Source organism: Prionailurus bengalensis, chromosome D4 (genome assembly GCF_016509475.1).
Source record: "Prionailurus bengalensis isolate Pbe53 chromosome D4, Fcat_Pben_1.1_paternal_pri, whole genome shotgun sequence".
Taxonomy (NCBI): domain Eukaryota; kingdom Metazoa; phylum Chordata; class Mammalia; order Carnivora; family Felidae; genus Prionailurus; species Prionailurus bengalensis.
This window is the reverse complement of record NC_057359.1, coordinates 45,159,502-45,183,371: the sequence shown is the minus strand read 5'-3', so window position 1 is coordinate 45,183,371 and position 23,870 is coordinate 45,159,502. Positions and strand designations below refer to the sequence as shown.

General features: G+C 43.2%; 1 protein-coding gene across 2 annotated transcripts in view; it reads right to left on the bottom strand.

The window, feature by feature from the left end:
• FOCAD (focadhesin) overlaps nt 1-6,227 on the bottom strand; it is a 315,705-nt gene extending 309,478 nt beyond the window's left edge. For both annotated transcript variants that reach the window (XM_043565388.1, XM_043565389.1), the window contains exon 1: nt 6,110-6,227. The gene's annotated coding sequence lies outside the window, so the exon portion shown is untranslated. The remainder of the gene's footprint in view (nt 1-6,109) is intronic.
• Between the last annotated feature and the right edge of the window lie 17,643 nt (nt 6,228-23,870).

The following is a 23,870-nucleotide window of genomic DNA, read 5'->3' as shown; positions in this document are numbered from 1 at the left end:
GAAAGACACAAGTCATATGACTTCACTCATATGAGGACTTTAAGAGACAAAACAGATGAACACAAGGGGAGGGAAACAAAAATAATATAAAAACAGGGAGGGGGACAAAACAGAAGGAACTCATAATTATGGAGAACAAACTGAGGGTTGCTGGAGGGGTTGTGGGAGGGCGGGTGGGCTACATGGGCGAGGGGCACTAAGGAATCTACTCCTGAAATCATTGATGCACTAGATGCTAACTAATTTGGATGTCAATTTAAAAAATTTAAAATAAATTTTTAAAAATCTCTTACCCATTGGATCACCACAGCCTCAAGGATAAAGGTCAAAAAGTTTAAAACGGTAGGGAAGAGGGCTTTTCATTATATGCTCTTTGTTTATATATTAAACCTCATTTCTCTATCCACCCCTTAATACGTGAAGAGTCTATGTTTTGTCTCTCATCTGTCAGTCTGTTCTCACTTCTCCCTTGGGCCCAGAATGTTTATCCTCCGTCCTCACCAACTAATTTCTACTTGCTTTCAAAATTCAGTTCAAGCAAACAAGCCTCCAGAAAGCCTTCTCTGAAGCTCCTGAAATCTCATATTCAGTTTCCCCCCTCTGCCCTCCAGTATGCTATACATGCATCTAATTGTAATATTCTTCTCTGTAGTTTGGCCCTCTCTGTGGCTTCCACACAATACTTTTCAAGTTCTTTGAAGGAAAGTTAGGGACCCGGGACCAGAGCAGATACTCTTTGTTGAACTAAAAAGCAAAAAAACAAAAAAACGACCCGAGAGTCACATGCTCTACCAACTGAGCCAGCCAGGCACCCCAAATAAATACAATATCTTTAATATCAATGACTCTAAAAATTCCATTTACTTAAATGTTTCAACAATACCAAACTTTTTTTTATTTTTTTTAAGTTCTTTTATTTATTTTGAGAGAGAACACCGAGCACATGAGAGGGGGAGGGGCAGAGAGAGAGGGTGAGAATCCTCAACAGGCTCTGCGCGGTCAGTGCAGAGCCCAATGTGGGGCTCAAACCCACGAACCGCGGATCACGACCTGAGCTGAAGTCAAGACGGACTGAGCCACCCAGGCACCCCAACAATGCAAAACTTTAATAAAAAGTTTCTGCCACTCCCTCCATGTGTCCTAATATCATAAACTAACACCTCAAGTTTTGATTATATAAACCAACCTGTTCAATGATCATTAAATAAAGTAAAAGATACAGTAAATTCTGAAAGCAGCTAGGCCAAAGAAAAAGGTTTTAAAGAGAGGAAAGAAAAGTACACCGTGGCCGTGAGAAAACCTGGTAACAGGGGCGCCTGGGTAGCTCAGTCAGTTAAGGGTCAGGCTTAGGCTCAAGTCATGATCTCACGGTTCATGAGTTTGAGCCCCCCATTGGGCTCTGTGCTGACAGCTCAGAGGCTGGAACCTGCTTTGGATTCTGTGTCTCCCTCTCTCTCTGCCCCTCCCCCACTCACACTCTGTCTCTTTCAAAAATAAACATCTTTTAATGTTTTTAAAAAATTTAATTAAAAAAAAAAACCTGGTAACAAAACTATAGTTACAACATTCACAATTATGACGTTTGTTCAACATGTTTATCAGCCAAATTAGCAAGCCTTCATTTATTTAACCAAAAACAGATTAAAGGATAGAATCTAATGCACTGAAAAGAACTGAAATCTTCAGTTCAGAACCTTGGATGGAATGCTTCATTGGTCTCCAGGCAAAGGAAAAGACAAATCTCTAAATAAATAATAACAGCTGACTATCTATGCAGTTCGGATTCTCAAATTCCTTGGGCCTAAAGAAGTATTTTCCCTATCACAAACAACAGAAAATTGCACAATATTTAATATCAAATTTTTTGAACATCTTCAAAATATATAAAACTAAAGTAACTCAGTCTAATTGAATAAAAGCCAATATAAATTTAGCAAAATTTAAAAATCATAACTGCAATGTTATTACTTCCAATAGGACTTGAAATAGGATAAAAATTATGAGACCAGGAGTGCTTAGGGGGCCCAATTTATAAAAACAACAACGTTTAATCTATTGCTTGAAACTAGATGGGATCTTCCATATTGCTTGAAAGTTTGTTTTAAATAACTTAATTTTTTTTAACATTTTTATTTATTTTTGAGAGACAGAAAGAGACAGAGCATGAGTGGGGGAGGGGCAGAGAGAGAGGGAGACACAGAATCGGAAACAGGTTCCAGGCTCTGAGCTGTCAGACAGAGTCTGACGCTGGGCTCAAACTCACAAACCATGAGATCGTGACTTGTGCCAAAGTTGGATGCTCAACTCACTGAGCCACCCAAGCGCCCCTTGTTTCAAATAATGTAAATGGGAGGGGTGCCTGGCTCAGTTGGTTGATTTCAGCTCAGGTCATGCTCCCAGGGTCGTGGGATCGAGCCCCACATGGTGAAGCCCACTTAAGATTCTTTTTCCCCCCTTCTGCCTCTCTCCCTTGCTCCCTTGCTCCCCTGCCCCTCTCTCTATATATATATATAAAATAAAAATGTTTTAAAATAATATTTCAAATGTTTTAAAAATGTTTTAAAATAATAAATGGGAGAAAAACTGATGAACATCCCTTGTCCTATCAGCTGAGCAAATCTCATTTCCTATCATGTAGAGATAGTATACTACCTTCATCCAACTTATCATGAATTGCAAATCACAAACTTACACTTACATAACTATACTATATTTTATTATACTACTCATCTTTAGACCTGTAGTACTTTTTTTTTTTAATGTTTGTTTATTTTTGAAAGAAGAGAGAGCACGAGCAGGGGAAGGGCAGAGAGAGATGGGGGGGGGGGGGGGGTGGCCAGAGGATCCAAAGCAGGCTCTAGGCTGCCAGCAGAGAACCCAATGTGGGGCTTGAACTCACGAACCATGAGATCATGACCTGAGCTGAAGTCAGACACTAAACCAACTGAGCCACACAGGCGCCCCTAGATCTGTAGTACTTCTTCAAAAATATATAATATAGGGGCAACTGGGGGGCTCAGTCAGTTCAGCGTCCGACTCTTGGTTTTGGCTCAGGTCACGATCTCATGCCTTGTGGGTTCGAGCCCCATGTGGGGCTCTGTGCTGATGGTGTAGAGCATGCTTGGGATTCCATCTCCCTCTCTCTCTCTGTCCCTCCCCCACTCACGTGCACACGTACTCTCTGTCTCTCAAAAGTAAATAAACGTTAAAAAAGTAACATTAAAAAAATAAAAATAAATTTAAAATGTACAATATAGATTTCACATCTCCTAAAGAAGCATGTACTGCCCAGATGTACCGTGATCAAAGTTGAAATTACCACTCTAGGTTTCTTTTTTAGGAACCATAAATAGATGTCCATTGATAGATGAATGGATAAAGAGGATATGGTACATTTTATTTACACACACCAGACTATTACTCAACCATAAAAAAGAATGAAATCCTGTCATGTGCAAAAATATGGATGGACCTAAAGTGTTTTATGCCAAGGGAAATAAGTCAGAAAAAAGACGTCTGATTTCACTTATATGTGCAACCTGAAAAACCAAATAAATGAACAAAACAAAACAGAAACAGAGTCATAGATACAATAAACAAACTGTTACCAAAGAGGAGAAGTGGGGGGGGGGGGGGCGGAGCGCACAAAATAGGTGAAGGGGGTTAAGAAGTACAAACTTCCAGTTATAAAATCAGTAAGTCATGGGGATGTAATGTACATCATAGGGAATATAGTCAATAATATTGTAAGACCTTTGCACGGTGACAGATGATAACTAGACTCACGGGAATTTCATAATGTATAAAAATATCAAATCGCTATGATATACACCTGACACTAATAGGATAGCATATGCCAATTATACTTCAATTTTTAAAAAATCAAGTTTTGATATAGACTCACCAGTAATCCTGACACTAGTATTTCCTTACACTTCTTCCAAATATAGTTATATTTGTATTTTTCATTGTGCTTTTTTTCTGCTCAAATTTTAAACTAGAAAAGTCTCCACCTGGATTTTTTTTCCCTCAGTTCTTGCATTTCTCCTCAATCTTCCCATCTTGATCTGGTCCATTTCTAGAACTAGAAAGTTCTAGAAATTTTGCAAAAGCAAAACTCTGAAAAGTTGTAGTTCCTTAAACTTTCCAAATCCCTAATAGTGACATAAACAATTTAATTCACATAATGGCTTGTGAATAACATCCAAAAAATATCACAAGGCTATGAATATCATGTCTCAGAACTATTTTAGAAATCCTTTCTTCACCTGCAAGAAGGCCAAACGATTTACCTGTAAGTCCCATTAACCAATCAGCAAATAAAAAACTATTGTTCCATCTCTATGGGCATTTTTATTCTCAAACTAATGATTTATTTACCTTTGGGTTATCAATTCTCAAGTGGAAGCAGCAATCAATTGAATTCCAATAAATTTCAGCTTGATAAAACACATGTTAACACAGAGATGACATTGATAGATATTAACCAGGTGATGGTAACTACCTAACATTTAACCAAGTAAGCAAATAACCAAGGCAGACCCTGGTTTTAGCTACCGCTAATCTACCGCTGCAACTCAAAGTACTTTGAAAATTGCATACTTATCCAGTTGTCTTTATATCATACCTTTAAGCATAACATTAAGAAGCTCCTGATTATTACATTTCAAAATTTAGATGAGTCATAGTGCTTTGTATGCAGGAATCGAATGTGAACCAAAATTGTAAATATGCACCTGCTTGCTAGTCAAAAAGTAAATGTGGGCGGATTCAGAAAGATTAAAGCATATAATCATAAAATACATTCTGTGTTTTAAAAATGGTCACTTCCCAACCATTAACACGGTTCAGTAAACATGCCGATGTCCCTCCTCTCCTTGAACATTTCAAAATTACAGAATACTACTAATTCCATCCCCTCACTTTACACACAGGCACCTAAAACCTAGGGTCTTTCATAGTACAGTAAGCAATATTACAGCACCTCTAGCCATCATGGCCTGAGACTTCCTAGAGGTGAAAGTAAGAAAAACTGAATGAGGTCGCAGAAGAGCTCTATCTTACGATATAGAATCAAGAGCTTCTGTACCTAAATCTGGAACCTGAAACTGAACCATCAACATCAACAAAAAAAAAACCCTACATCTCAAATCTAGACAATAAAACTGGCAGATACAATGGGGGAAAGGCAGGGAATGCCATGTTAGTTTCTGACATAAGACCCTAACGATTAAGGAATTCATCAAAAAAAAAAAAAAATGTCAAATGGATGAATGAACCGATTGCATGATACTGGATAGGATGACTTCATTGATTGCAGAAGCACCAATTTCAGGAACTAAACTGAAGGATCATGATGATGCCATAGCTGAAATTAAAACTCATGGTGCAACACAACGACAAGTCTCTGCAAACCTCCGCATAGGTGTTGTAGGCATTTCAAAACATATATATGTATATATATGTTATTATTATATTTTTTTTAGGTAATTCCAGCAAGGGAGGACAGAGCCTGAGAATCAGGAGGTCTGAAAACAGGCCCTGCTCACCCATAAGCCTTTGCATTGAAGTGGACAGGATCTGAATGAGTCACTGGTAATGAGGAGACCGTCCCCGTCCCCTCCAGGCCCCCCACCTCCCGGCCAGAAAGGAAACAACCCAGAATCCCCTGCACTGCCTTCAACTGGGGAACCGGTCGGGGAAGAGTGGAAAACTGCAACCTGCTGCAGGTTAAGTATGCAAGGATCGCGCTGATCGGTTTCCGAGTCAAGATCCTGCTGAGCCCCCAGCGAAAGCACCAGAGCCGGCCCCACCCAGGCATCGCGGAGCTCTCTAACGCAGAAGGCCTAGTCGTCCAGGAGTTCAGAGCCCAGACAGGAAAGGACGAGGACAAACGGCAGAACCTGTCCCATTCCTGGCCACCCACGCCCTGGTGCGGCCCTGCCGCCACATGCTCCACTGCCCCATCTCCCAGCACAGCCCCAGGCCTGCAGGGCCTAAGCCGCCCTCCACGCCAAGCTGAGACAGGTCACAGGCGAGTGCGATCCTGCGGCCTCTGAGCAGGGGGCAGCGGCCCGCAGCCGGCCGCCTGCCACCCCGCATCGCTTACCTCCCTTCTGCCACAAGCTCAGCCCCGCGCCGGCTGCCTGACGTGGCCCGCCCCGCCGCCTCGAACGTCTGGGGGCGGGGGCTACGGGGAGAGGACCAATGGACTGCAGACTGCGAGCGCCTGCCGCGCCTCCTCCGGCTCCGGCCCGCCCCTCCCCGCTACGTCGCACGCATGCCCAAGGCCAAGGCCGCGCACTGCGGCTGGCGGGCGGCGTGGGCGGCTGGGTACTTCTCTGCCGGAGCCCGCGGGCCGGAAGAGCCGCGCCGGCAGGTTGGGGGCGTGGGGTGGCACCGCAGCGGGGATTAGCCTACGAGACAGCAGATGAAAGGAACTCGCCTGGAGATGCCACTGCAGCGTGCCCGGGTAGTCCTGTTGGCAGCCTGCCCCTATGCAGCTTTTGACGATGCAAAGCAGCTTTGGAGATTGTGTTTCTCAGGAACAAAAAATAGTCCCGAGAGCATGAAGGATTCAGAAAATTTATGCAAGCAGCCGACTTGTCACGTCGTTCTTCCCCCTGTAGCTGCTGCCTCGTATTTTTACTTCCTGGCCGACACAGAGCACTGCCGCTCTTCAGTGCTACACTGGTACATCCACCTGTTGGATAGTCCCATAGGACGTTATAGCCTGGGTATTTCTGCTCGGTTACTCGGGGGAGAGCAGGCACGCCTAATTGTTACTAATTTTGTCTAATATTTATGTTTACTATTTTTGTCTAATAATTACTGAATGTCCACCTGTGCGTGAACACTCGTTTTCATAGAAGACTAAATGCCGCACACAATAGAACAGAAGCTGAAGGAGGCAGCAGAAAGAGAAAAAAAATAATAAAGGTTATGAAGGAAGAATTCTAGTTGTGGAAAAATTATATACAAGAGTTAAGACAAGTTGCTCTAGAGAACCTGACTTACCCAGCAGTTTCCAAACTACCTTCAGAAGTAGGTATGTATATAGGGGCACCTGGGTGGTGGCTCAGTGGGTTCAGCGACTGACTTAGGTCATGATCTCGCAGTTGGTGAGATTGAGCCCTGCCTCCAGCTCCTCCTTGGCAGCACTGAGCCTGTTCACTCGAGTTCTCTCTCTCTCTCTCTCTCTCTCTCTCTCTCTCTCTCTCTCTCTCTCGTTTAGAACATTTTTTTAAGAAGGTATATATAGAAGTGGGGAGCTTTTTAAAAAATACCAGTACCGGGGTCCCGTCACTAGAAATTGTCTATTTAATAGCTCTGCTCTGAGTCCTTGGCATTGGTACTCTTAAACTTCCAAAGTCATTTTGTGCTGGCAAGCACAAAATCATTCGTAGGAAGGATTTGGTTCCCTGTACCCCACTTTAGAAAAGTAATTCTATACCACAGGCCATTTCAGTTCTCTCGTGCATTCTGGAAGAATATATCTGAATTAATTTTGAAACTACTAATATATTCAATCTCTGTTATCCACTGAGAGAAGTAGTTGTATAAGGTTTATCATTGCCTTCTTGGTTTTAAGGAATTTGATATGGTAACCTTGAAAATAAACTGGCAGTTATTTTACCAGCCGAAGATGGGTTTATTCAGGAATAGCAGAGAATTGCAATCCAGGACATGCAAGCTACAGCAAAACCATAGGCAAGTCCAACAAACAAAGGAGAGGAATATTATTTTATGGAGAAGAAGAATGAAATCCATGAAATCCAATGAAAATCCATTGGAGAAAAGAAGGGTTCAGGGTGATGCTGGTTTCTCATTGGCTGAGTTGCAGGGGTAGTTCATTTCTTATAGGAAGTGCAAGGTGCATCCTTTCCTGGTTGGGGCCTGTAATGGACCATTCTTTCCTGTCTAGGATTCTTCTGTTGGGTCTGTAATTGACATTGAGTGGTATGGCTCTTGCTACCAGTCTCCTCTTCAAGTATCCCAAGTCCACTCTACTGAGGTTTTCCTTAATTTTCACAGTTGTTATTTTCCTTCAGTCTTAATAATTCCAAATGCATCAGCATTTCTTTAAGACCATTTTAATTTTAATTACCCTCCCCCCCCCCCGTTTAAGCCATTTTAACTCTTTTATTTTTTAATTTTTTTTTTTAATGTTTATTTATTCTTGAGAGAGAAAGAGAGACTGAGTGTGAGCAGGGGAGGGGCAGAGAGAGACAGAGACACAGAATCCAAAGCAGGCTCCAGGCTCCGAGCTCTGAGCACATAGCCCAACGCAGGGCTCAAACTCACCAACTGTGACATCATGACCTGAGCCAAAGTAGGACACTTAACCGACTGAGCCACCCAGGCGACCCTAAGCCATTTTAATTGTTTTTTTTTTAAATTCTTCTATTCCCTTGGGTTGCCTGGGTGGCACATTCAGAAGAGCATGTGACTCTTAATCTCAGGGTCATGAGTTCGAGCCCCACATTAGGTGAAGAGATTATTTAAATAAAACTTAAAAAAAATTCTATTCCCATGTTTCTTGAGACGCATTAGTCAAAGTTATAAGTGACATTAACTATGTGAACAGCACTGTTCTAAGTAAATCAACTCATTTAATCTGCAAAACAACTTATGAAACCAATAGGGTTATTACCTACATTTTATAAATAAGGAATGGTAGGCACAGAATGGGGAGCATCTTGACCAAGAACGTGCACCTACTTAGTGGCAAAACCAAAGTTGGAATCCAGGCACTCTGACTCTCAAACAGATGTACTGTCTCTGCTGTAGAAAGGCTGGCCTTTAGGAGTACATGAGGAAATGCCCTTTTAAAAAAATTTTTTTTAATGTTTGTTTAGTTTTGAGAGACAGACTCTGAAGCAAGCTCCAGGCTTTGAGCTATCAGCACACAGCCCCATGCAGGGCTCAAACTCCTGAACTGTGAGATCATGACCGTAGCCAAAGTCGGACGCCCAACTGACTGAGCCATCCAGGTGCCCCAGCAAATGCCCTTTTATTTTTTTTTTAATTTTTTTTTTAATTTTTTTTTTCAACGTTTATTTATTTTGGGGACAGAGAGAGACAGAGCATGAACGGGGGAGGGGCAGAGAGAGAGGGAGACACAGAATCAGAAACAGGCTCCAGGCTCTGAGCCATCAGCCCAGAGCCTGACGCGGGGCTCGAACTCACGGACCGTGAGATTGTGACCTGGCTGAAGTCGGACGCTTAACCAACTGCGCCACCCAGGCGCCCCGCAAATGCCCTTTTAAAGAGTGATGTAAGGGGCGCCTGGGTGGCTCAGTCGGTTGGACGTCCGACTTCAGCTCAGGTCACGATCTCGTGGTCCGTGAATTCGAGCCCCACGTCGGGCTCTGTGCTGACGGCTCAGAGCCTGGAGCCTGCTTTGGATTCTGTGTCTCCCTCTCTCTCTGCCCCTCCCCCGTTCGTGCTGTGTCTCTCTCTGTCCCCAAAATAAATAAATGTTAAAAAAAAAAATTAAAAAATAAAGAGTGATGTAAGTCAGGGCACCTGGGGGGCTCAGTCAGTTGAGTGACTTCAGCTCCGGTCACAATCTCACGGTTCATGGGTTCGAGCCCCACATCAGGCTCGCTGCTGTCAGCCTGTCAGCTCAGAGCCCACTTGGGATCCTCTGTGCCCCTCTCTCTGCCCCTCCCCTGCGTGTGCTCTCCCAAACAACAAATAAGTAAATATTAAAATAAAAAAAATAGTGATATAAGTTAGTATGTGATTTTTCCCTTTTTCTTTAAGTTTTTTTAATGTTTTATTATTTATTCTTTAGAGAGAGAGAGAGACAGAGTGCAAGCAGGGGAGGGACAGAGAGAGAGAGGGAGACACAGAATTCGAAACAGGCTCCAGGTTCCAAGCTGTCAGCACAGAGACCAGCTCGGGGCTTGAATTCACAAACGTCGAGATCATGACCTGAGCCAAAGTCAGACGCTTAACTGACTGAGCCACCCAGGCACCCCCACTTTATTTATTTATTTTTTTTAAGTAAGCTCTATGCCCAATATGGGGCTTAAACTCACGACCCTAAGATGAAGGGACGCAAACTCTATCGACTGAGCCAGCCGGGGGCCCCTATGATTTTTCACTTTTGAAAATTGAGATTCAGGGGCACCTGGGGGGCTCCGTCCATTAAGAGTCTGACTTTTGATTTTGGCTCAGGTCATGATCTCATATGCATGGGGCTCTGCACTGAAAGTGCAGAGCCTGCTTGGGATTCTCTCTCTCTCTCTCTCTCTCTCTCTCTCTCTCTTCCTCTTCCTATCTCTGCCCCTACCCCGCTTGTGTGCACACATACGTTTTCTCTCTCTCTCTCTCTCTCAGAAGCTGCTAGTCCATGACAAAGTTTTCGCTGACAAGTGCTGAAGTGAAAACTAAATAAGGACAATGTATTGAGTTTTCCTAAAAATAAATGTATTCAATTTATTTTTTATTTTTATTTTATTTTTATTTTTTTATATTTTTATTTATTTTTGAAGGAGAGAGAGAGACAGAGCATGAGCGGGGGAGGAACAGAGAGAGAGGGAGACACAGAATTCGAGGCAGGCTCCAGGTTCTAAGCTGTCAGCACAGAGCCCAATGCGGGGCTCAAACTCACGGAACTGTGAGATCGTGACCTGAGCTGAAGTCGGACGCGTAACCAACTGAGCCACCCCGGCGCCCCTAAATGTATTCAATTTAAAGAACAGTACTTTTTCTGAAATTATGTTTCGGTGGTGGTGGTGGTCGTGTTAAAAATGTTCTCTCTTGTATGGAATGATAATAGTCATTGATAATAGTCATGATAACAGTAGGTTATAGTTTGGAGTTTGGGGTTTTTGTTTTTTTTTTAAGTTTATTTATTTTGAGAGAAGAGAGAGCTAGCGAGCAGGGAGGGCCGGGCTGAGAGAGAGAAAGAGAGAGAGAGAATATCCCAAGCAGGGTCCGCATTGTCAGTGCGGAGCCTGATGCAGGGCTCGACCTCACAAATCGTGAGATGATGGCCTGAGCCGAAACCGTGAATCGGACGCTTAACCTACTGAGCCACCCTGGCACCCCGAGTTTGGGGTTTTTTAAATGATCTTAATGTCGGGTCTCAAAATTTTTTGATGTTTTACTGATTTAGCTTAACCCAGTTAATTCACCGAGAGGGAAACTAAGATTCCAGAGGAGCAAAGTCCCGTTCTCTTTGTACTGCATACCCACAGGAAAGGCCCATTTTGAGCGCAGGGCTAGACATTTTTTTAAGTGATAATAACAAACTTCAAAAGAAATCAGGGTCAAGGTTAGACAACAAAGATTAGAACTGGTTCTGATAGGCCAGCTGTGTCGTTAGCCGGGAGGAAAAGGCTCCTGCCTGCTTAATTAATCAGATTAGCTAAGTAGATTGGTTTCCTTCTGCGCTGAAAGCAAAGAATGGGGCCTGAGGGAATACAGCTACTATAGGCAGTTACATTTTGATTGAGGTAAGACCTAGGAAGGTCAGCTTGACGGAGTAGGGCGCACCCACATCGGATACGGATATTTGGAGCCCTCCGCAAGTGTTTCCCTGACAGTCAGCCTGGGGAGATTTTTCGAGAAAGGGCCGGGAGAGGGAGGCCTCTCTGGGGAGCGATGAGAGGAGAGGCCACTTCATTCGTATAACCTGCAGAGGTTGAGCTAGATTTCATACTAAAAGAGCCAGGACCAGATGGAATTGTCAACTGAAGGATGAAAACACGTTTCAAATCTGTATATTATTTTCTGGGTAGGCTGAGATGGCAAATGCAAATGAACTCTTTGCCTTTTAAGTATTCGCGACAAACCACTGTCTTTAAGAGGTAAGCAGGCAGACAGCATTTCTGTTAACCTTCGTGTATTATTTCCCCTGAAGTAGTGAGGCAGTTAGTTCTCTATTATACCAGACCCTTTAGATAAGTACACTTTTTGAAGTCAGTATAGAAGGGCCTATTGACTTTAACAACAACAAAAGAAAGAGAGTAAGAAAAATGTGTCCACTCCCAAATCATTAACTGAACTGAAAAGAATATGCTAACAAAGAAAGACACTGTAGTCTGAATCCTGTACTGTAAGGGAAGGTCACGTCACCCACAGCATCAGGAGAGGCACAAAGCCTTGAACTCAGGCCCAAGCATGCTGGGCTAGCTTAACACACCCACACATTCACCAGCGGGCACGAGACTGGGAGGAGAAATTCAGAACTGAGTCACACAGCTCCATTGTGGACACATTAACAGAAAGCAATCTTATTAGCTTTAATTGGATGTGAGTGAATGGCTCCCGATAGTTTCCCATTTCTTTCAGAGTAAGAGCCAAAGTCCTTACAAAGGCCAACGAGTCTACACACGATTTGCCTCTCCTGCACTGTCTATTTCCATACACATACACACACACACACACACACGCACGCACGCACGCACAACCAGTCCTGCCTTTGACCTTGCCTTCCACACTCCTCACCAGCTCACTTGACTCCAATCTCCCCCCCCCCCCCCCCCCCCCCCGCAGGACCTTCTGGACTCATTCCCTTGGATCACAAAAGTCAGCCAAGATGTTACCTTCTGGGTAAGGCCCCCTCTATCAGTCTGGGTCCCAGCAGGAAACAGCACAATCAAATTAGGAAAACTGGAGGAGACTTCAGTAAGAGCCTAGAAACAAAGGTATGGTCAGGGAATAAAGAGATTACAAGAGAGACTTCATAATAGGGGGGCCCCCCAAATCACCCCTGAGCCTAAAAGGGCAAGGGGAGGAGGAGTTGCCAAACAGTGAGGAGGCTGTCTACAAAGACTACCTGACTACCTGGGATCATAGATCAAGGAACACAGCCAATCCACAGTGACCCAACAGGAACAGAGCCCAGGAATTAATACCTTAACCTCCCTTGTTCACATTTCTCCTTCTGGATCTTCTGAAGCAAAGGAAGTTCATGGAGCTCATACAGGTCAGCCTTCCGGGGGACGGCGAAGGGGCACAAAGAAGCCGTCTGGCACGTTCGCCTTGATCACCTGTAACAGCTTCTGCTGTGTAACAAACCACCCCAGAATCTAGTGACTTAAAATCACAAACGTTTATTTCTTCTCAGAGTTTTGTAGGTCGCCCAGGCAGTTCTTGTGATAGAGGCTGACTTTGCCGGTCCCTCCTGAAACTACTTCTATGTCTACAGTCAACTGGCAGCTTGGCTGGTCTAGGATGGCCTCATTCACGTGCCTGGTGGTTTGTTCAATGTCACCGGGGGCAGTAGGGATGATGTGGCCAGGTATTTCTACTGACTGTCACCAATCACTTTTCTTACTCATCAGACATTATTGTTAGATTAGGCAGTTAGATTCTCATAGGATACCTGGAGGCCCACAGAGAGGAAGTCCTGGCCAGCTATTGAAAAAAGTCAGAGACCTGTTCTGGCAGCCCTCCACAAGAAGCCAGATCAAACTAGACAGGCCCAAGATGACTGACAAAGTAGGCCAGAAACCTGACCAAACGAGGAAGAAAAGGCACACAACGCTTCCAAGAAATACCCACCCCAAGTAATTAATATTCCACCCCCTTGTTAACAACTGTCAATAAAAGATAGAAACCCAAACCCCAGAGCACAGCACAAACTCACCCACAGTCAGGCTGCACACGCTCCACGGCTCCTTCTCTCTCCTTTCTCATATTCTCTTTCTCCCTCACCCCTTCCCCCCTCCTTCTCTGCCTCCCTTTCTCTCACCCACCCACTTTCATGTATCCAGAGAATACTGTCACTTAAATTTTCCCACTTGTGTCACTTGTCCGCTATGTTGTGTGTCTGCCCTTGAATTCCTTCTTGGGACGAGATCAAGAACCTTTGGCGACACCTTTGGGATGGGCTGGGTTGAGGCCTCAGGACCCAGGCTCTCCCCGATTCACCTGGCAAAACTATCAAATCCTTGCTAATATCAAGACACATTATGTCAATGGAATTCCCATGTTAAAACAATCCCAATTTTTATTTGATTCAGTAATGTTCCCAGCCCCAGGGGATAGAACATGATTGATCAAAACCAGAGGTCAACAAATTTTTTTTTCTATAATGAGCCAGAAAGTAAATATCTTAGATTCGTGAGGCAAGAGGCAAAATTAAAGACATTGCATAGAAACTTGAGTAACAAGAAAGAAAACCAATTTCAACAAAATTCTTATTGATGAAATCTAAAATATAATAATTGAGCACAATAATTCCTCTTGAAGTTTATTTATTCTGAGAGAGAAAGAGATCAGGGGGAGGGGCAGAGAGAGAGGAGAGAGAGAATCCCAAGCCGACTCTATGCTCAACACAGAGACCTGGGGCTCGATCCCGTGAAGGTGAGATCACAACCTGACCTGATATCAAGAGTCTGACGCTCAACTAACTGAGCCACCCAGGCGTCCCTGAGTACAATCATTTCTCATACAGGTCTACTAACGAGAAGAACAGAATTCTTTGCTAGGGGATAATAGTTCATTTAACTGGAGTTCAAAGTTAATACTCTATCATCAAAATCAATTGCACACATTCATCCATTAAGGCTCATCTATGAGATTCTATGCATTCCATCTTTGAGAATGTCATTTCACACAGATGCGTATGGCCAAATACTTACATCAACCTATGAGAGTATGATTTTACTTGAGCATATTTATCACTTGGAAGTAATTTACAAAATCCTATTAGACCCTTCTCTTGATATTTGCCGATTACCATGTCATTATAGTGCAGATTAATCACCTCCAACTGAAGACCCTCAACTGCAAAGGTAAATGGATTTTGAAATATGGAAAATTCCCCTTTCCATTGAGATCCAAAAATGCTTTTGGAACCACAGTTGGAGCTTACAGAATACATCCTCTGCAAATTTTTGTGGAAATGGAGATCCTGATTAAAAAAAAAAAAAAAAAACTTTGGGGCGCCTGGGTGGCTCAGTCGGTTGAGCGTCCGATTCGGCTCAGGTCATGATCTCATGGTTCCTGAGTTCAAGCCCCACATCGGGCTCTGTGCTGCTAGCTCAGAGCCTAGAGCCTGCTTTGGATTCTGTGTCTCCCTCCCTCTACCCCTCCCCTGCTCATAATCTGTCTCTCTCTCTCTCAAAAATAAATAAATGTTAAAAAAAAAATTTAAAAAAACTTTGACAGCACAGGAAGTATATTAAACAGCTTGACATTACATATGTTTCAAACAACATTAATTGTTGTTAAAATGACTTAGCACAGTATAACTTTTACATAAAAGTACTGTTTGCCTTGTCATTTTATATATATTTTTAATTTTTTTAATGTTTATTTTTGAAGGAGAGAGAGACAGAGCACGAGTCGGGGAGGGGAAGAGAGAGAGAGGAAGACACAGAATCCTAAGCAGGCTCCAGGCTCTGAGCTGTCAGCACAGAGCCCGACGAGGGGCTTGAACTCACAAGTCTTGAGATCATGACCTGAGCCCAAGTCGGACGCTTAACCAACTGAGCCACCCAGGCTCCCTGCCTTGTAATTTCATGTTGAGAAACATGATCAAGTCCACAGCTAAAGCTAAATTTTCAAAGCCATTCAGTGTTCAATAAAAGTGATTGAAGGAAGTTCTCATTCCAAAAAATTTCGGGCTCCAGACTGAGTTCAAAAACCAGAATAAAACTTTACCCCTGCTAAGCCATCAAACTGCTTGTGGGTTCAGGTAAGTCAAGATATTCAGCTTCTATTTTTGACAACAGTTCACAGGACTGATGATCGTTAATTCCATCAGAGTACATGAAGTTCACCTGGGAGACCACTGGTTCAAAAGCAGAAAAATTCAAACGCTTTCTGCCAATTACCCACTGAGGAACAGCACAATGATAAACTATAGGCTTTAAATACCTACATTTTCACAAGCATTATAAATTTGTTCAAATAAGCCTTTTTTGCTCTCTCTCTCTATATATATTCTTTTTAAGTTTATTTATTTATTTTGAGAGAGAGAGACTGCAGAAGGGCAGAGAGAGAGGGAGAGACAGAGAATCCCAAGCAGGCTTCGCACCGGCAGCATGGAGCCTGACTCGGGTTTTGAACACACAGACCTTCAGATCATGACCCAAGCCAAACCAAGAATCAAATGCTTAACCTACTGAGCCGCCCAGGCGCCCCCACATGTATTTTTAGCACCATCTATTGTAAATCATCTTAACAGATTCCACTTCGGCTTGTACCGAATTAAAGTTTTCTCAATTTCTTTGAAAACATGCTCACCTAGAGTTGTTTCATGCAGAAAATTCATACAGGTCGCTCCTTCTGTCGCTTGAAACTCGGTATTGACTCCTTGAATAAATAACAACTGATCAGTGCTAGGAACATCTGTCGGTTCATCAAAAGCTAAGGAAAACCACTCAAAACCATTTACTTTGTTTTTTAATTAACGATTGATGGTGCCCCCAGTGTCCTCGACTGTTTAAGCAACTGTGTTCACTGAAAGGCTAATGGTCTTAAACAAGAATATTTTCCGCAGAAACATGTCTTCAGCTGCGGCAATCAAACATGATTTAATTAACTCGCCATCAGTACCCAGCTTTCCTGGCTCGATTAACAGATGAATTACTAGAAACGTACTTTGGTTGCAGTTTTTCCATTGTGGTATATATTTTAAGTTTATTTATTTATTTGGAGAGAGAGAGATACAGAGAGAGAGCACAAGCGGGGGAGGGGCAGAGAGAGAGAGAGAGAGAGAGAGAGAGAGATTGAAGGTAAGAGACAATTGCAAGCAGGCTCCGCACTCGAACCCACGAACCATAAGATCATGACCTGAGCCGAAACCAAGAGTACAACACTTAACCGGCGGAGCCACCCAGGTGCCCCTCATTTTTATCTTTGTAAAGAAATTCTGCTGATGAAATACTGCATCTTAAAATACACTTTTCTTACCCTTGCTTTCCTAGGAGTTTGGAATATTGTGAGAATCCTGGGAATGTTAATGTATATTATAACCACAGGTACAGTGTCACCGCACGATAAATGCACACTTTGCCATCTAGTTTGGTAACAGAGCGACCCACACTCCATTGTGCCTTCAAAGCATGAGGTGAAAGGGGAGTGGTGTCACCAAAATGTCAACGCAGGCGACCCCAGCTTCTGTTCCCCCACAAAAATCAACAATTAGCTATCCATTAACAAAAACAGTTCCAGGAGAGCTCTGACATCCACTTAAGAAACGTCAGCCCCACAGCAGAGCAAAACACCCAAGAATAACTGCTCAAGAGGGAAGACAGCTCGGCTGCGCCTGCCTCGTCCCATCCCCCAAGCTGCCACTGCTCCTGGCCGGCCGGCCGAGAGGGAATTTCTCAATTAGGAAGCGCTCCCCTCACCAGGAAAGGAAGAGCAGAGTGAGCCAGCAGCTTTCTCAGCCTTTTGGGACAGGGCACAAATGTCCTACTTCAGTTTCACTCAACCCAGCCCACAAAGCTGAGACATGCAGAGATGGCTGGGGACAAAGAAGAAAAGCAGGGGCCAGCCGCAGCAGCCGCTCAGCTGAAGCAACTGCAGTTCAAAGTGACCTGCTTTGCAGACAAACTCAGCAGATTCCAATACTGAACAATCCAGCAGCCACCGCAGCGTCATCAGAGCCCTGCAGATTTCACCTTGATTTCGCCCCAGAGGTATTCATGTTCACTGACGCCAGTCGCCTGAGTCTCTTCCTGCTCCCTTCCCTACCCCCCATGCCCTCCAGAGCCAGGGAACTGCGCTGATGCCTGTCACCAGACTCCAGACACCACCCCCCACCAGGGGAAGACTGTGCAGCCACAGAAGAGCACACCGATGGCCAGGGCCCCCCCAGCTGCCAGTGATTCCACGCTTGGCCCCGGACCCTTGCTGCCTCCCTGGCCCTGCACCTGCACTTGCATTTGTAACTCGCCTTTGCCACTGCGTGGGCACCTACAGCTGACCCTGGCAGTCAAGTGGGTGCACACCCTAGGCTCCAGCCACCACTGCTGCCTGTCCTGGTCACTAGAGACACAGTATACCAAAACATATGGGATATAACAAAAGCATGTCCAAGAGGGAAGTTGATAGTAAATGTCTACATCAAGAAAAAAAGGAAGGGTGTGCCTGGCTGGCCTCAGTCAGTAGGGCGGGGGGACTCCTGATCTCGGGGTTGTGGGTTCAAGCCCCACCTTGGGTGCAGAGATTAGTTAAAAATAAAATCTTCAAAAAAAAGAAAGATGCCAAATAAACAACTTTATACCTCAAAGAACAAGAATAAACTCAGCCCAAAATTAGCAGAAGGAAGGAAATAACAAAGATCAGAGCAGAAATTAAGGAAAACAACAACAACAAAAACAAGAAGAAAAGTAATTTAAAAGATTAATGAAATTAAGAATTGATTTTAAGGAGCACCTGGCTGGCTCAGTCAGTGGAGCATGGGACTCTTTTTTTTTTTTTTTTTAATGTCTTGTAGTCTTTTATTTTGAAAATGTACATACACTTATAAATATATGCACATCTATTTTTAAAGTCAAATAGAATTGGGGCGTCTGGGTGGCCCAGTTGGTTGAGCATCTGACTTCGGCCCAGGTCATGATCTCACGGTCTGTGAGTTCAAGCCCCACGTAGGGCTCTGTGCTGACAGCTCAGAGTCTGGAGCCTGCTTCAGATTCCATGTTTCCCTCTCTCTCTGCCTCTCCCCACTCACGCTCTGTCTCTCTCTCTCTCTCTCTCTTTCAAATATAAATAAACATTAAAAAAAAATTTTAAAGTCAAATAGAATAACATTAAATGTAGTTTTTTCAGTTTTATATTTTTTGTTTTTTTAATGTTTATTTTGAGAGAGAGAGAGAGAGAGAGAGCACAGGCAAGGGAAGGGGCAGAGAGAGAAAGGGAGAGAGAGAATCCCAAGCAAGCCCTGCACTGTCAGCTCAGAACCCAATGCAGGGCTCGAACTCACAAAAGTGAGATCATGACCTGAGCCGAAGTCGAGTTGGATGCTTAACTGACTGAGCCATCCAGGTGTCTCCAGTTTTATATTTTAAAGTAATTTCAGACTAACAAAAAGTTTTGGAGCGTGGGACTCTTAATCTCAGGGTTATGAGTTCAAGCCCCACACTGGGCGTGAAGTCTACTTAAAATTAAAGGGAAAAAATTTAAGAATTGATTTTTTAAAATGATTTTAAAAATTGACAAATATTTAGCTAGACTAGGACAAAAAGAAGATCAAAGAAACAAGATCAGAAATAAAAGAGAAGACATTACAATCTATACCACAGAGTTACAAGAGACTATAAGAGACTACTATGGCAATTATGTACCAACAAATCGGATCACCTAAATGAACGGAAACATTCCCAAAATTCCTAAAATTCCTAAAATGATTCAAGAATGAATCATTAAGAAATACAAAACCTGAACAAGCCAATAATAATGAGTAAGGAGGCTGAATCAATGATCAAAACCTTCTGGAGACAACCTCCTGGGTGGCTCAGTTGGTTAAGTGTCCAATTCTTGATTTCAGCTCAGGTCGTGATTTCACCATTCATGGGATTGAGCCCCACATCAGGCTCTGCACTGACAGCATGGAGCCTGCTTGGCATTTTCTCTCTCCCTCTCTGTCCCTACCCCACTCGCACACACTGTTTCACTCTCTCTAAATATAAAATAAGTAAATGGTTTTTTTAAATTTTTTTTAATGTTTATTACTGAGAGACAGAGAGAGAGAGATAGAGCATGAGCATGGGAGGGGCAGAGACAGGAGGAGACACAGAATCTGAAGCAGGCTCCAGGTGCTGAGCTGTCAGCACAGAGCCCGACACGGGGCTCGAACTCACAGACTGCGAGATCATGACCTGAGCCGAAGTCAGACGCTCAACTGACTGAGCCACCCAGGTGCCCCAATAAGTAAATATTTTTTATTTATTTTTTTTTTAATTTTTTTTTCAACGTTTTTAATTTATTTTTGGGACAGAGAGAGACAGAGCATGAACGGGGGAGGGGCAGAGAGAGAGGGAGGCACAGAGTTGGAAACAGGCTCCAGGCTCTGAGCCATCAGCCCAGAGCCTGACGCGGGGCTCGAACTCACGGACCGTGAGATTGTGACCTGGCTGAAGTCGGACGCTTAACCGACTGTGCCACCCAGGCGCCCCAGCAAATATTTTTTAAACAAAATTATAGTAATGGTAAAAAACCTCTCAAAAAAGAAAAGCCCACGACCACTGGTTTCACTGATGAATTCTACCAAACATTTAAACTAAAATTAACGACATTTTTTTTCTCAAACTCTTTCCAAAATTTAAAAAAGGAGGAACACTAACAAACTAATTTTATGAGGCCAGCATTACCATGAAAACAAAACCAAATAAAGACGCTACAAGAAAACTATAGACTAATATCCCCAATAAATATAAATGCAAAACTTCTCAACAAAATATTACGAAACTGAATTCAACCGCACATTGAAAGAATTTTACACTATGATCAAGCTGGATTTATCCTTGAGACGCAAGGATGGCTCAATGTATGCAAATCAATGAATGTAATATGGCACAGTAATAGAATGAATGATAAAAGTCGTTTAATCAGCTCAATAAATGCAGAAAAAGCATTCGACAAAATACAACAACATTTTCATTTGACAAAAAACAACAATCTTTCATGATAAAAATGCTCAACAATTTGAATATAGAAGGAACACACCTCAATATAATAAAAGCCATGTGTGACAAGCTCAGAGAAATGTTGGAAGCTTTGCCTACAAGATCAGAAGTAAGACAGAGGTGCCCACTCTCACTCTATTCAACACAATACCGGGAATCATACTCAGAGCAATGAGGCAAGAAAAAGAAAGGCATCCAAATCATAAAGAAAGAAGAAAAACTGTCTCTGCAGATGATGTGATCTTATATACAAAAAATTCCAATGTTTCTACCAATAAACTATTAAAACTAATCAATGAATTCAGTGAATTTGCAGGATATAAAGCCAACATATGAACATAGGAGTCTGTGGTATTTCCTCGTAGCAGACTGAAACAGACAAAGACACAGGGGCAGGGGCATCTGGGTGGTGCAGTCTGGGTGGTGAGCGTCCAACTCTTGATTTTGGCTCAGGTCATGATCTTGGGGTTGTGAGATTGAGCCCTATGTCTGGCTCTGCCCTGGCCTGCTTGAGATGCTCTCTCTCCCTGTCCTTCCGCCTCTCCCCTGCAAACAAACAACCAAATACATAAATAAATAAAATTCTAAAAAATGAGGACATTTTTAGGCAGAGTCAGGGATAGCGGTGCTTGTGATTTATGTAGCATAATACTCCCATCATGGTCAACATCACACTTTGCGCATGATGTCACCACACATGAGTTCGAAAGACACGTGTGCAGTCAGCTCTCTGGAGCCCATGCGAGGCAGGTGCCGCACCCTATAGCGCTAACTATGGTTTAGGGGTCTGTGTACGTTGTTATTTTTGAGGGTGGGGGGAGGACAGGCACATCGCATCTTCAAGGGTTGGCTGTACTGGGGAGCAATGCAGGAAATTCTTTGCTCCCTTCCTTCCCTGTGGGGAACCCATCTATTCACTCCGGCATCTAACTTGTCTTTCTTCTCTCTGCTTTTTTTCTTTTCTTTCTTTTCTCCCCCTCCACCTCTTCTATATCTCATTACATGTTGCCACACTGAACTACTTCTATAAGAGAATGGTGCTTCTCTTACAAAGAGGGCTGATAGGTGGTCAGTTGAACAGTCACCCTACCCATGAATTCAGAGATTTGCTCTCCTGCTGTGCACGCGGAGGTGCTCAGAGACTGTTGTGTCTACCTAAGGGGAGGCTCATCTGGCTGCTTCCAGACCTGGAGCACATTTAAAAAAAAAATTTTTTTTAATGTTTATTTATTTATTTTTGAAAGAGAGAAAGCATAAGCAGGGGAGGGGCAGAGAGAGAGAGGGAGAGAGAATCGGAAGCAGGCTCCAGGCTCTGAGCTGTCAGCACAGAGCCCGACACGAGGCTCAAACCCACGAATCGTGAGATCATGACCTGAGCCAAAGTCAGATGCTTAACCAACTGAGCCACCCAGGCGCCCCTGGAGCCATCCTTATAGCCTGGGGATTTTAAAAGACTGGTACAGATCTTCCATATAATGATGAGACAAGTGAGGATTTGCTTTCACCAATATTAAAGTGTATTTCATTCTTTATAATTTAAAAAAATTTTCTTAATGTTTATTTATTTTTGAGAGAGAGAGAGAGAGAGAGAGAGAGAAACAGAGTATGAGCTGGAGAGGGGCAGAGAGAAGAGGGAGACACAGAATCAGAAACAGGCTCCAGGCTCTGAGCTGTTAGCTAAGAGCCCGACACAGGGCTCGAACTCATAGACCGCAAGATCATGACCTGAGCTGAAGTCAGACACTTAACCAACTGAGCCACCCAGGTGCCCCAAGTATATTTCATTCTTAACAGCTCTTTCCTTTTTAAGACTTATCTTCCTTGAAATTTGTCACCAAGAATTCAGATGTGTGGCTTTTTATATCTATCTAATTTGTCCTCATGTGTATTTTAAAATAAGACTAGGGTTCTAATTGGCCTGACACCTTTGTAAGGTTGTTTAGTGTCCATGATACAATGTATCATATATATTATACCCATAATATAATAATTTCATTGCCCTCTAGCAGAAGCTCAGAAAAGTACTGAAAAATAAGTTTGACAATATATCTGCCTAAAAAAAAAAAAAAAAAGAAAAGAAAAAAAGAAAGAAAATATATTTACCTAAGGAGGGAATGCCCTTTATATAATCAGAATCCCTTGTTAGTTAGTATTTACTAGTTGGGATTTCTTTTTTTTTTTTTTTTTAATTTTTTTTCAATGTTTATTTATTTGGGGGACAGAGAGAGACAGAGCATGAATGGGGGAGGGGCAGAGAGAGAAGGAGACAGAATCGGAAACAGGCTCCAGGCTCTGAGCCATCAGCCCAGAGCCCGACGCGGGGCTCGAACTCAAGAACCGCGAGATCGTGACCTGGCTGAAGTCGGACGCTTAACCGACTGCGCCACCCAGGCGCCCCTAGGATTTCTAAGCTTTTGAATAATAATTATTTTCTGTTATCAAGTTACTAAAGTTGCTAGAGTTATGATTTTATTAATACCAGAAGACAATCCCAAAACCAATCAATCATTCCAGAGTGACTACTATGGGCACAGGGGTTAAAAGCTCAGACTTTGGGATCAGAGAAATATTGGTGCCAATCTCAGAGGCTAACCAACTATGAGACCTTGGGCAAATTGCTCTAACTCTCTGTTATTGTCCTTAATCTGTAAAATGGGAATTATAATATTATCTCATGAGGTTGCTTAAGGATTAAATGAGATCATTCATATAAAACCCTTAGCCAGGGGCACCTGGGTGGCTCAGTCAGTTGAGCAGTTGAGCAATTGAGTATCCGACTCTTGATTTCAGCTCAGGTCATGATCCCAGGGTCATGGAATCAAGTCCCAAGTTGGGCTCCATGCTGAGTGTGGAGCCTGCTTGGAATTTCTCTCTCTCTCTCTCTCTCTCTCTCTCTCTTTCTCTCTCTCTCTCTCTCTCCTCTCCCTCTCTCTCTTTCTGTCTCCCTCTTCCCCCCCCACCACTGTGTCTCTAAAATAAATAAAATGGAAAAAAAAACAACCTTAGCCAGCTTCCAAATTTTATATGTCCGTCCATTTCACCACCAAATGTAAACACTTACTATGTACCCGGCCTTGGGTCCATCATAAGAGTTAACTAAACACTGGTTATTATTGTTGCTGTTAAGCTCTCCCTATGTGTTTAAAATTATTTTTTTTACTTTTTTTAATGTTTACTTATTTTAAAGACAGAGAGACACACAGTACGAGTGGAGGAGGGACAGAGAGAAGGAGACACAGAATCTGAAGCAGGCTCCAGGCTCCGAGCCAT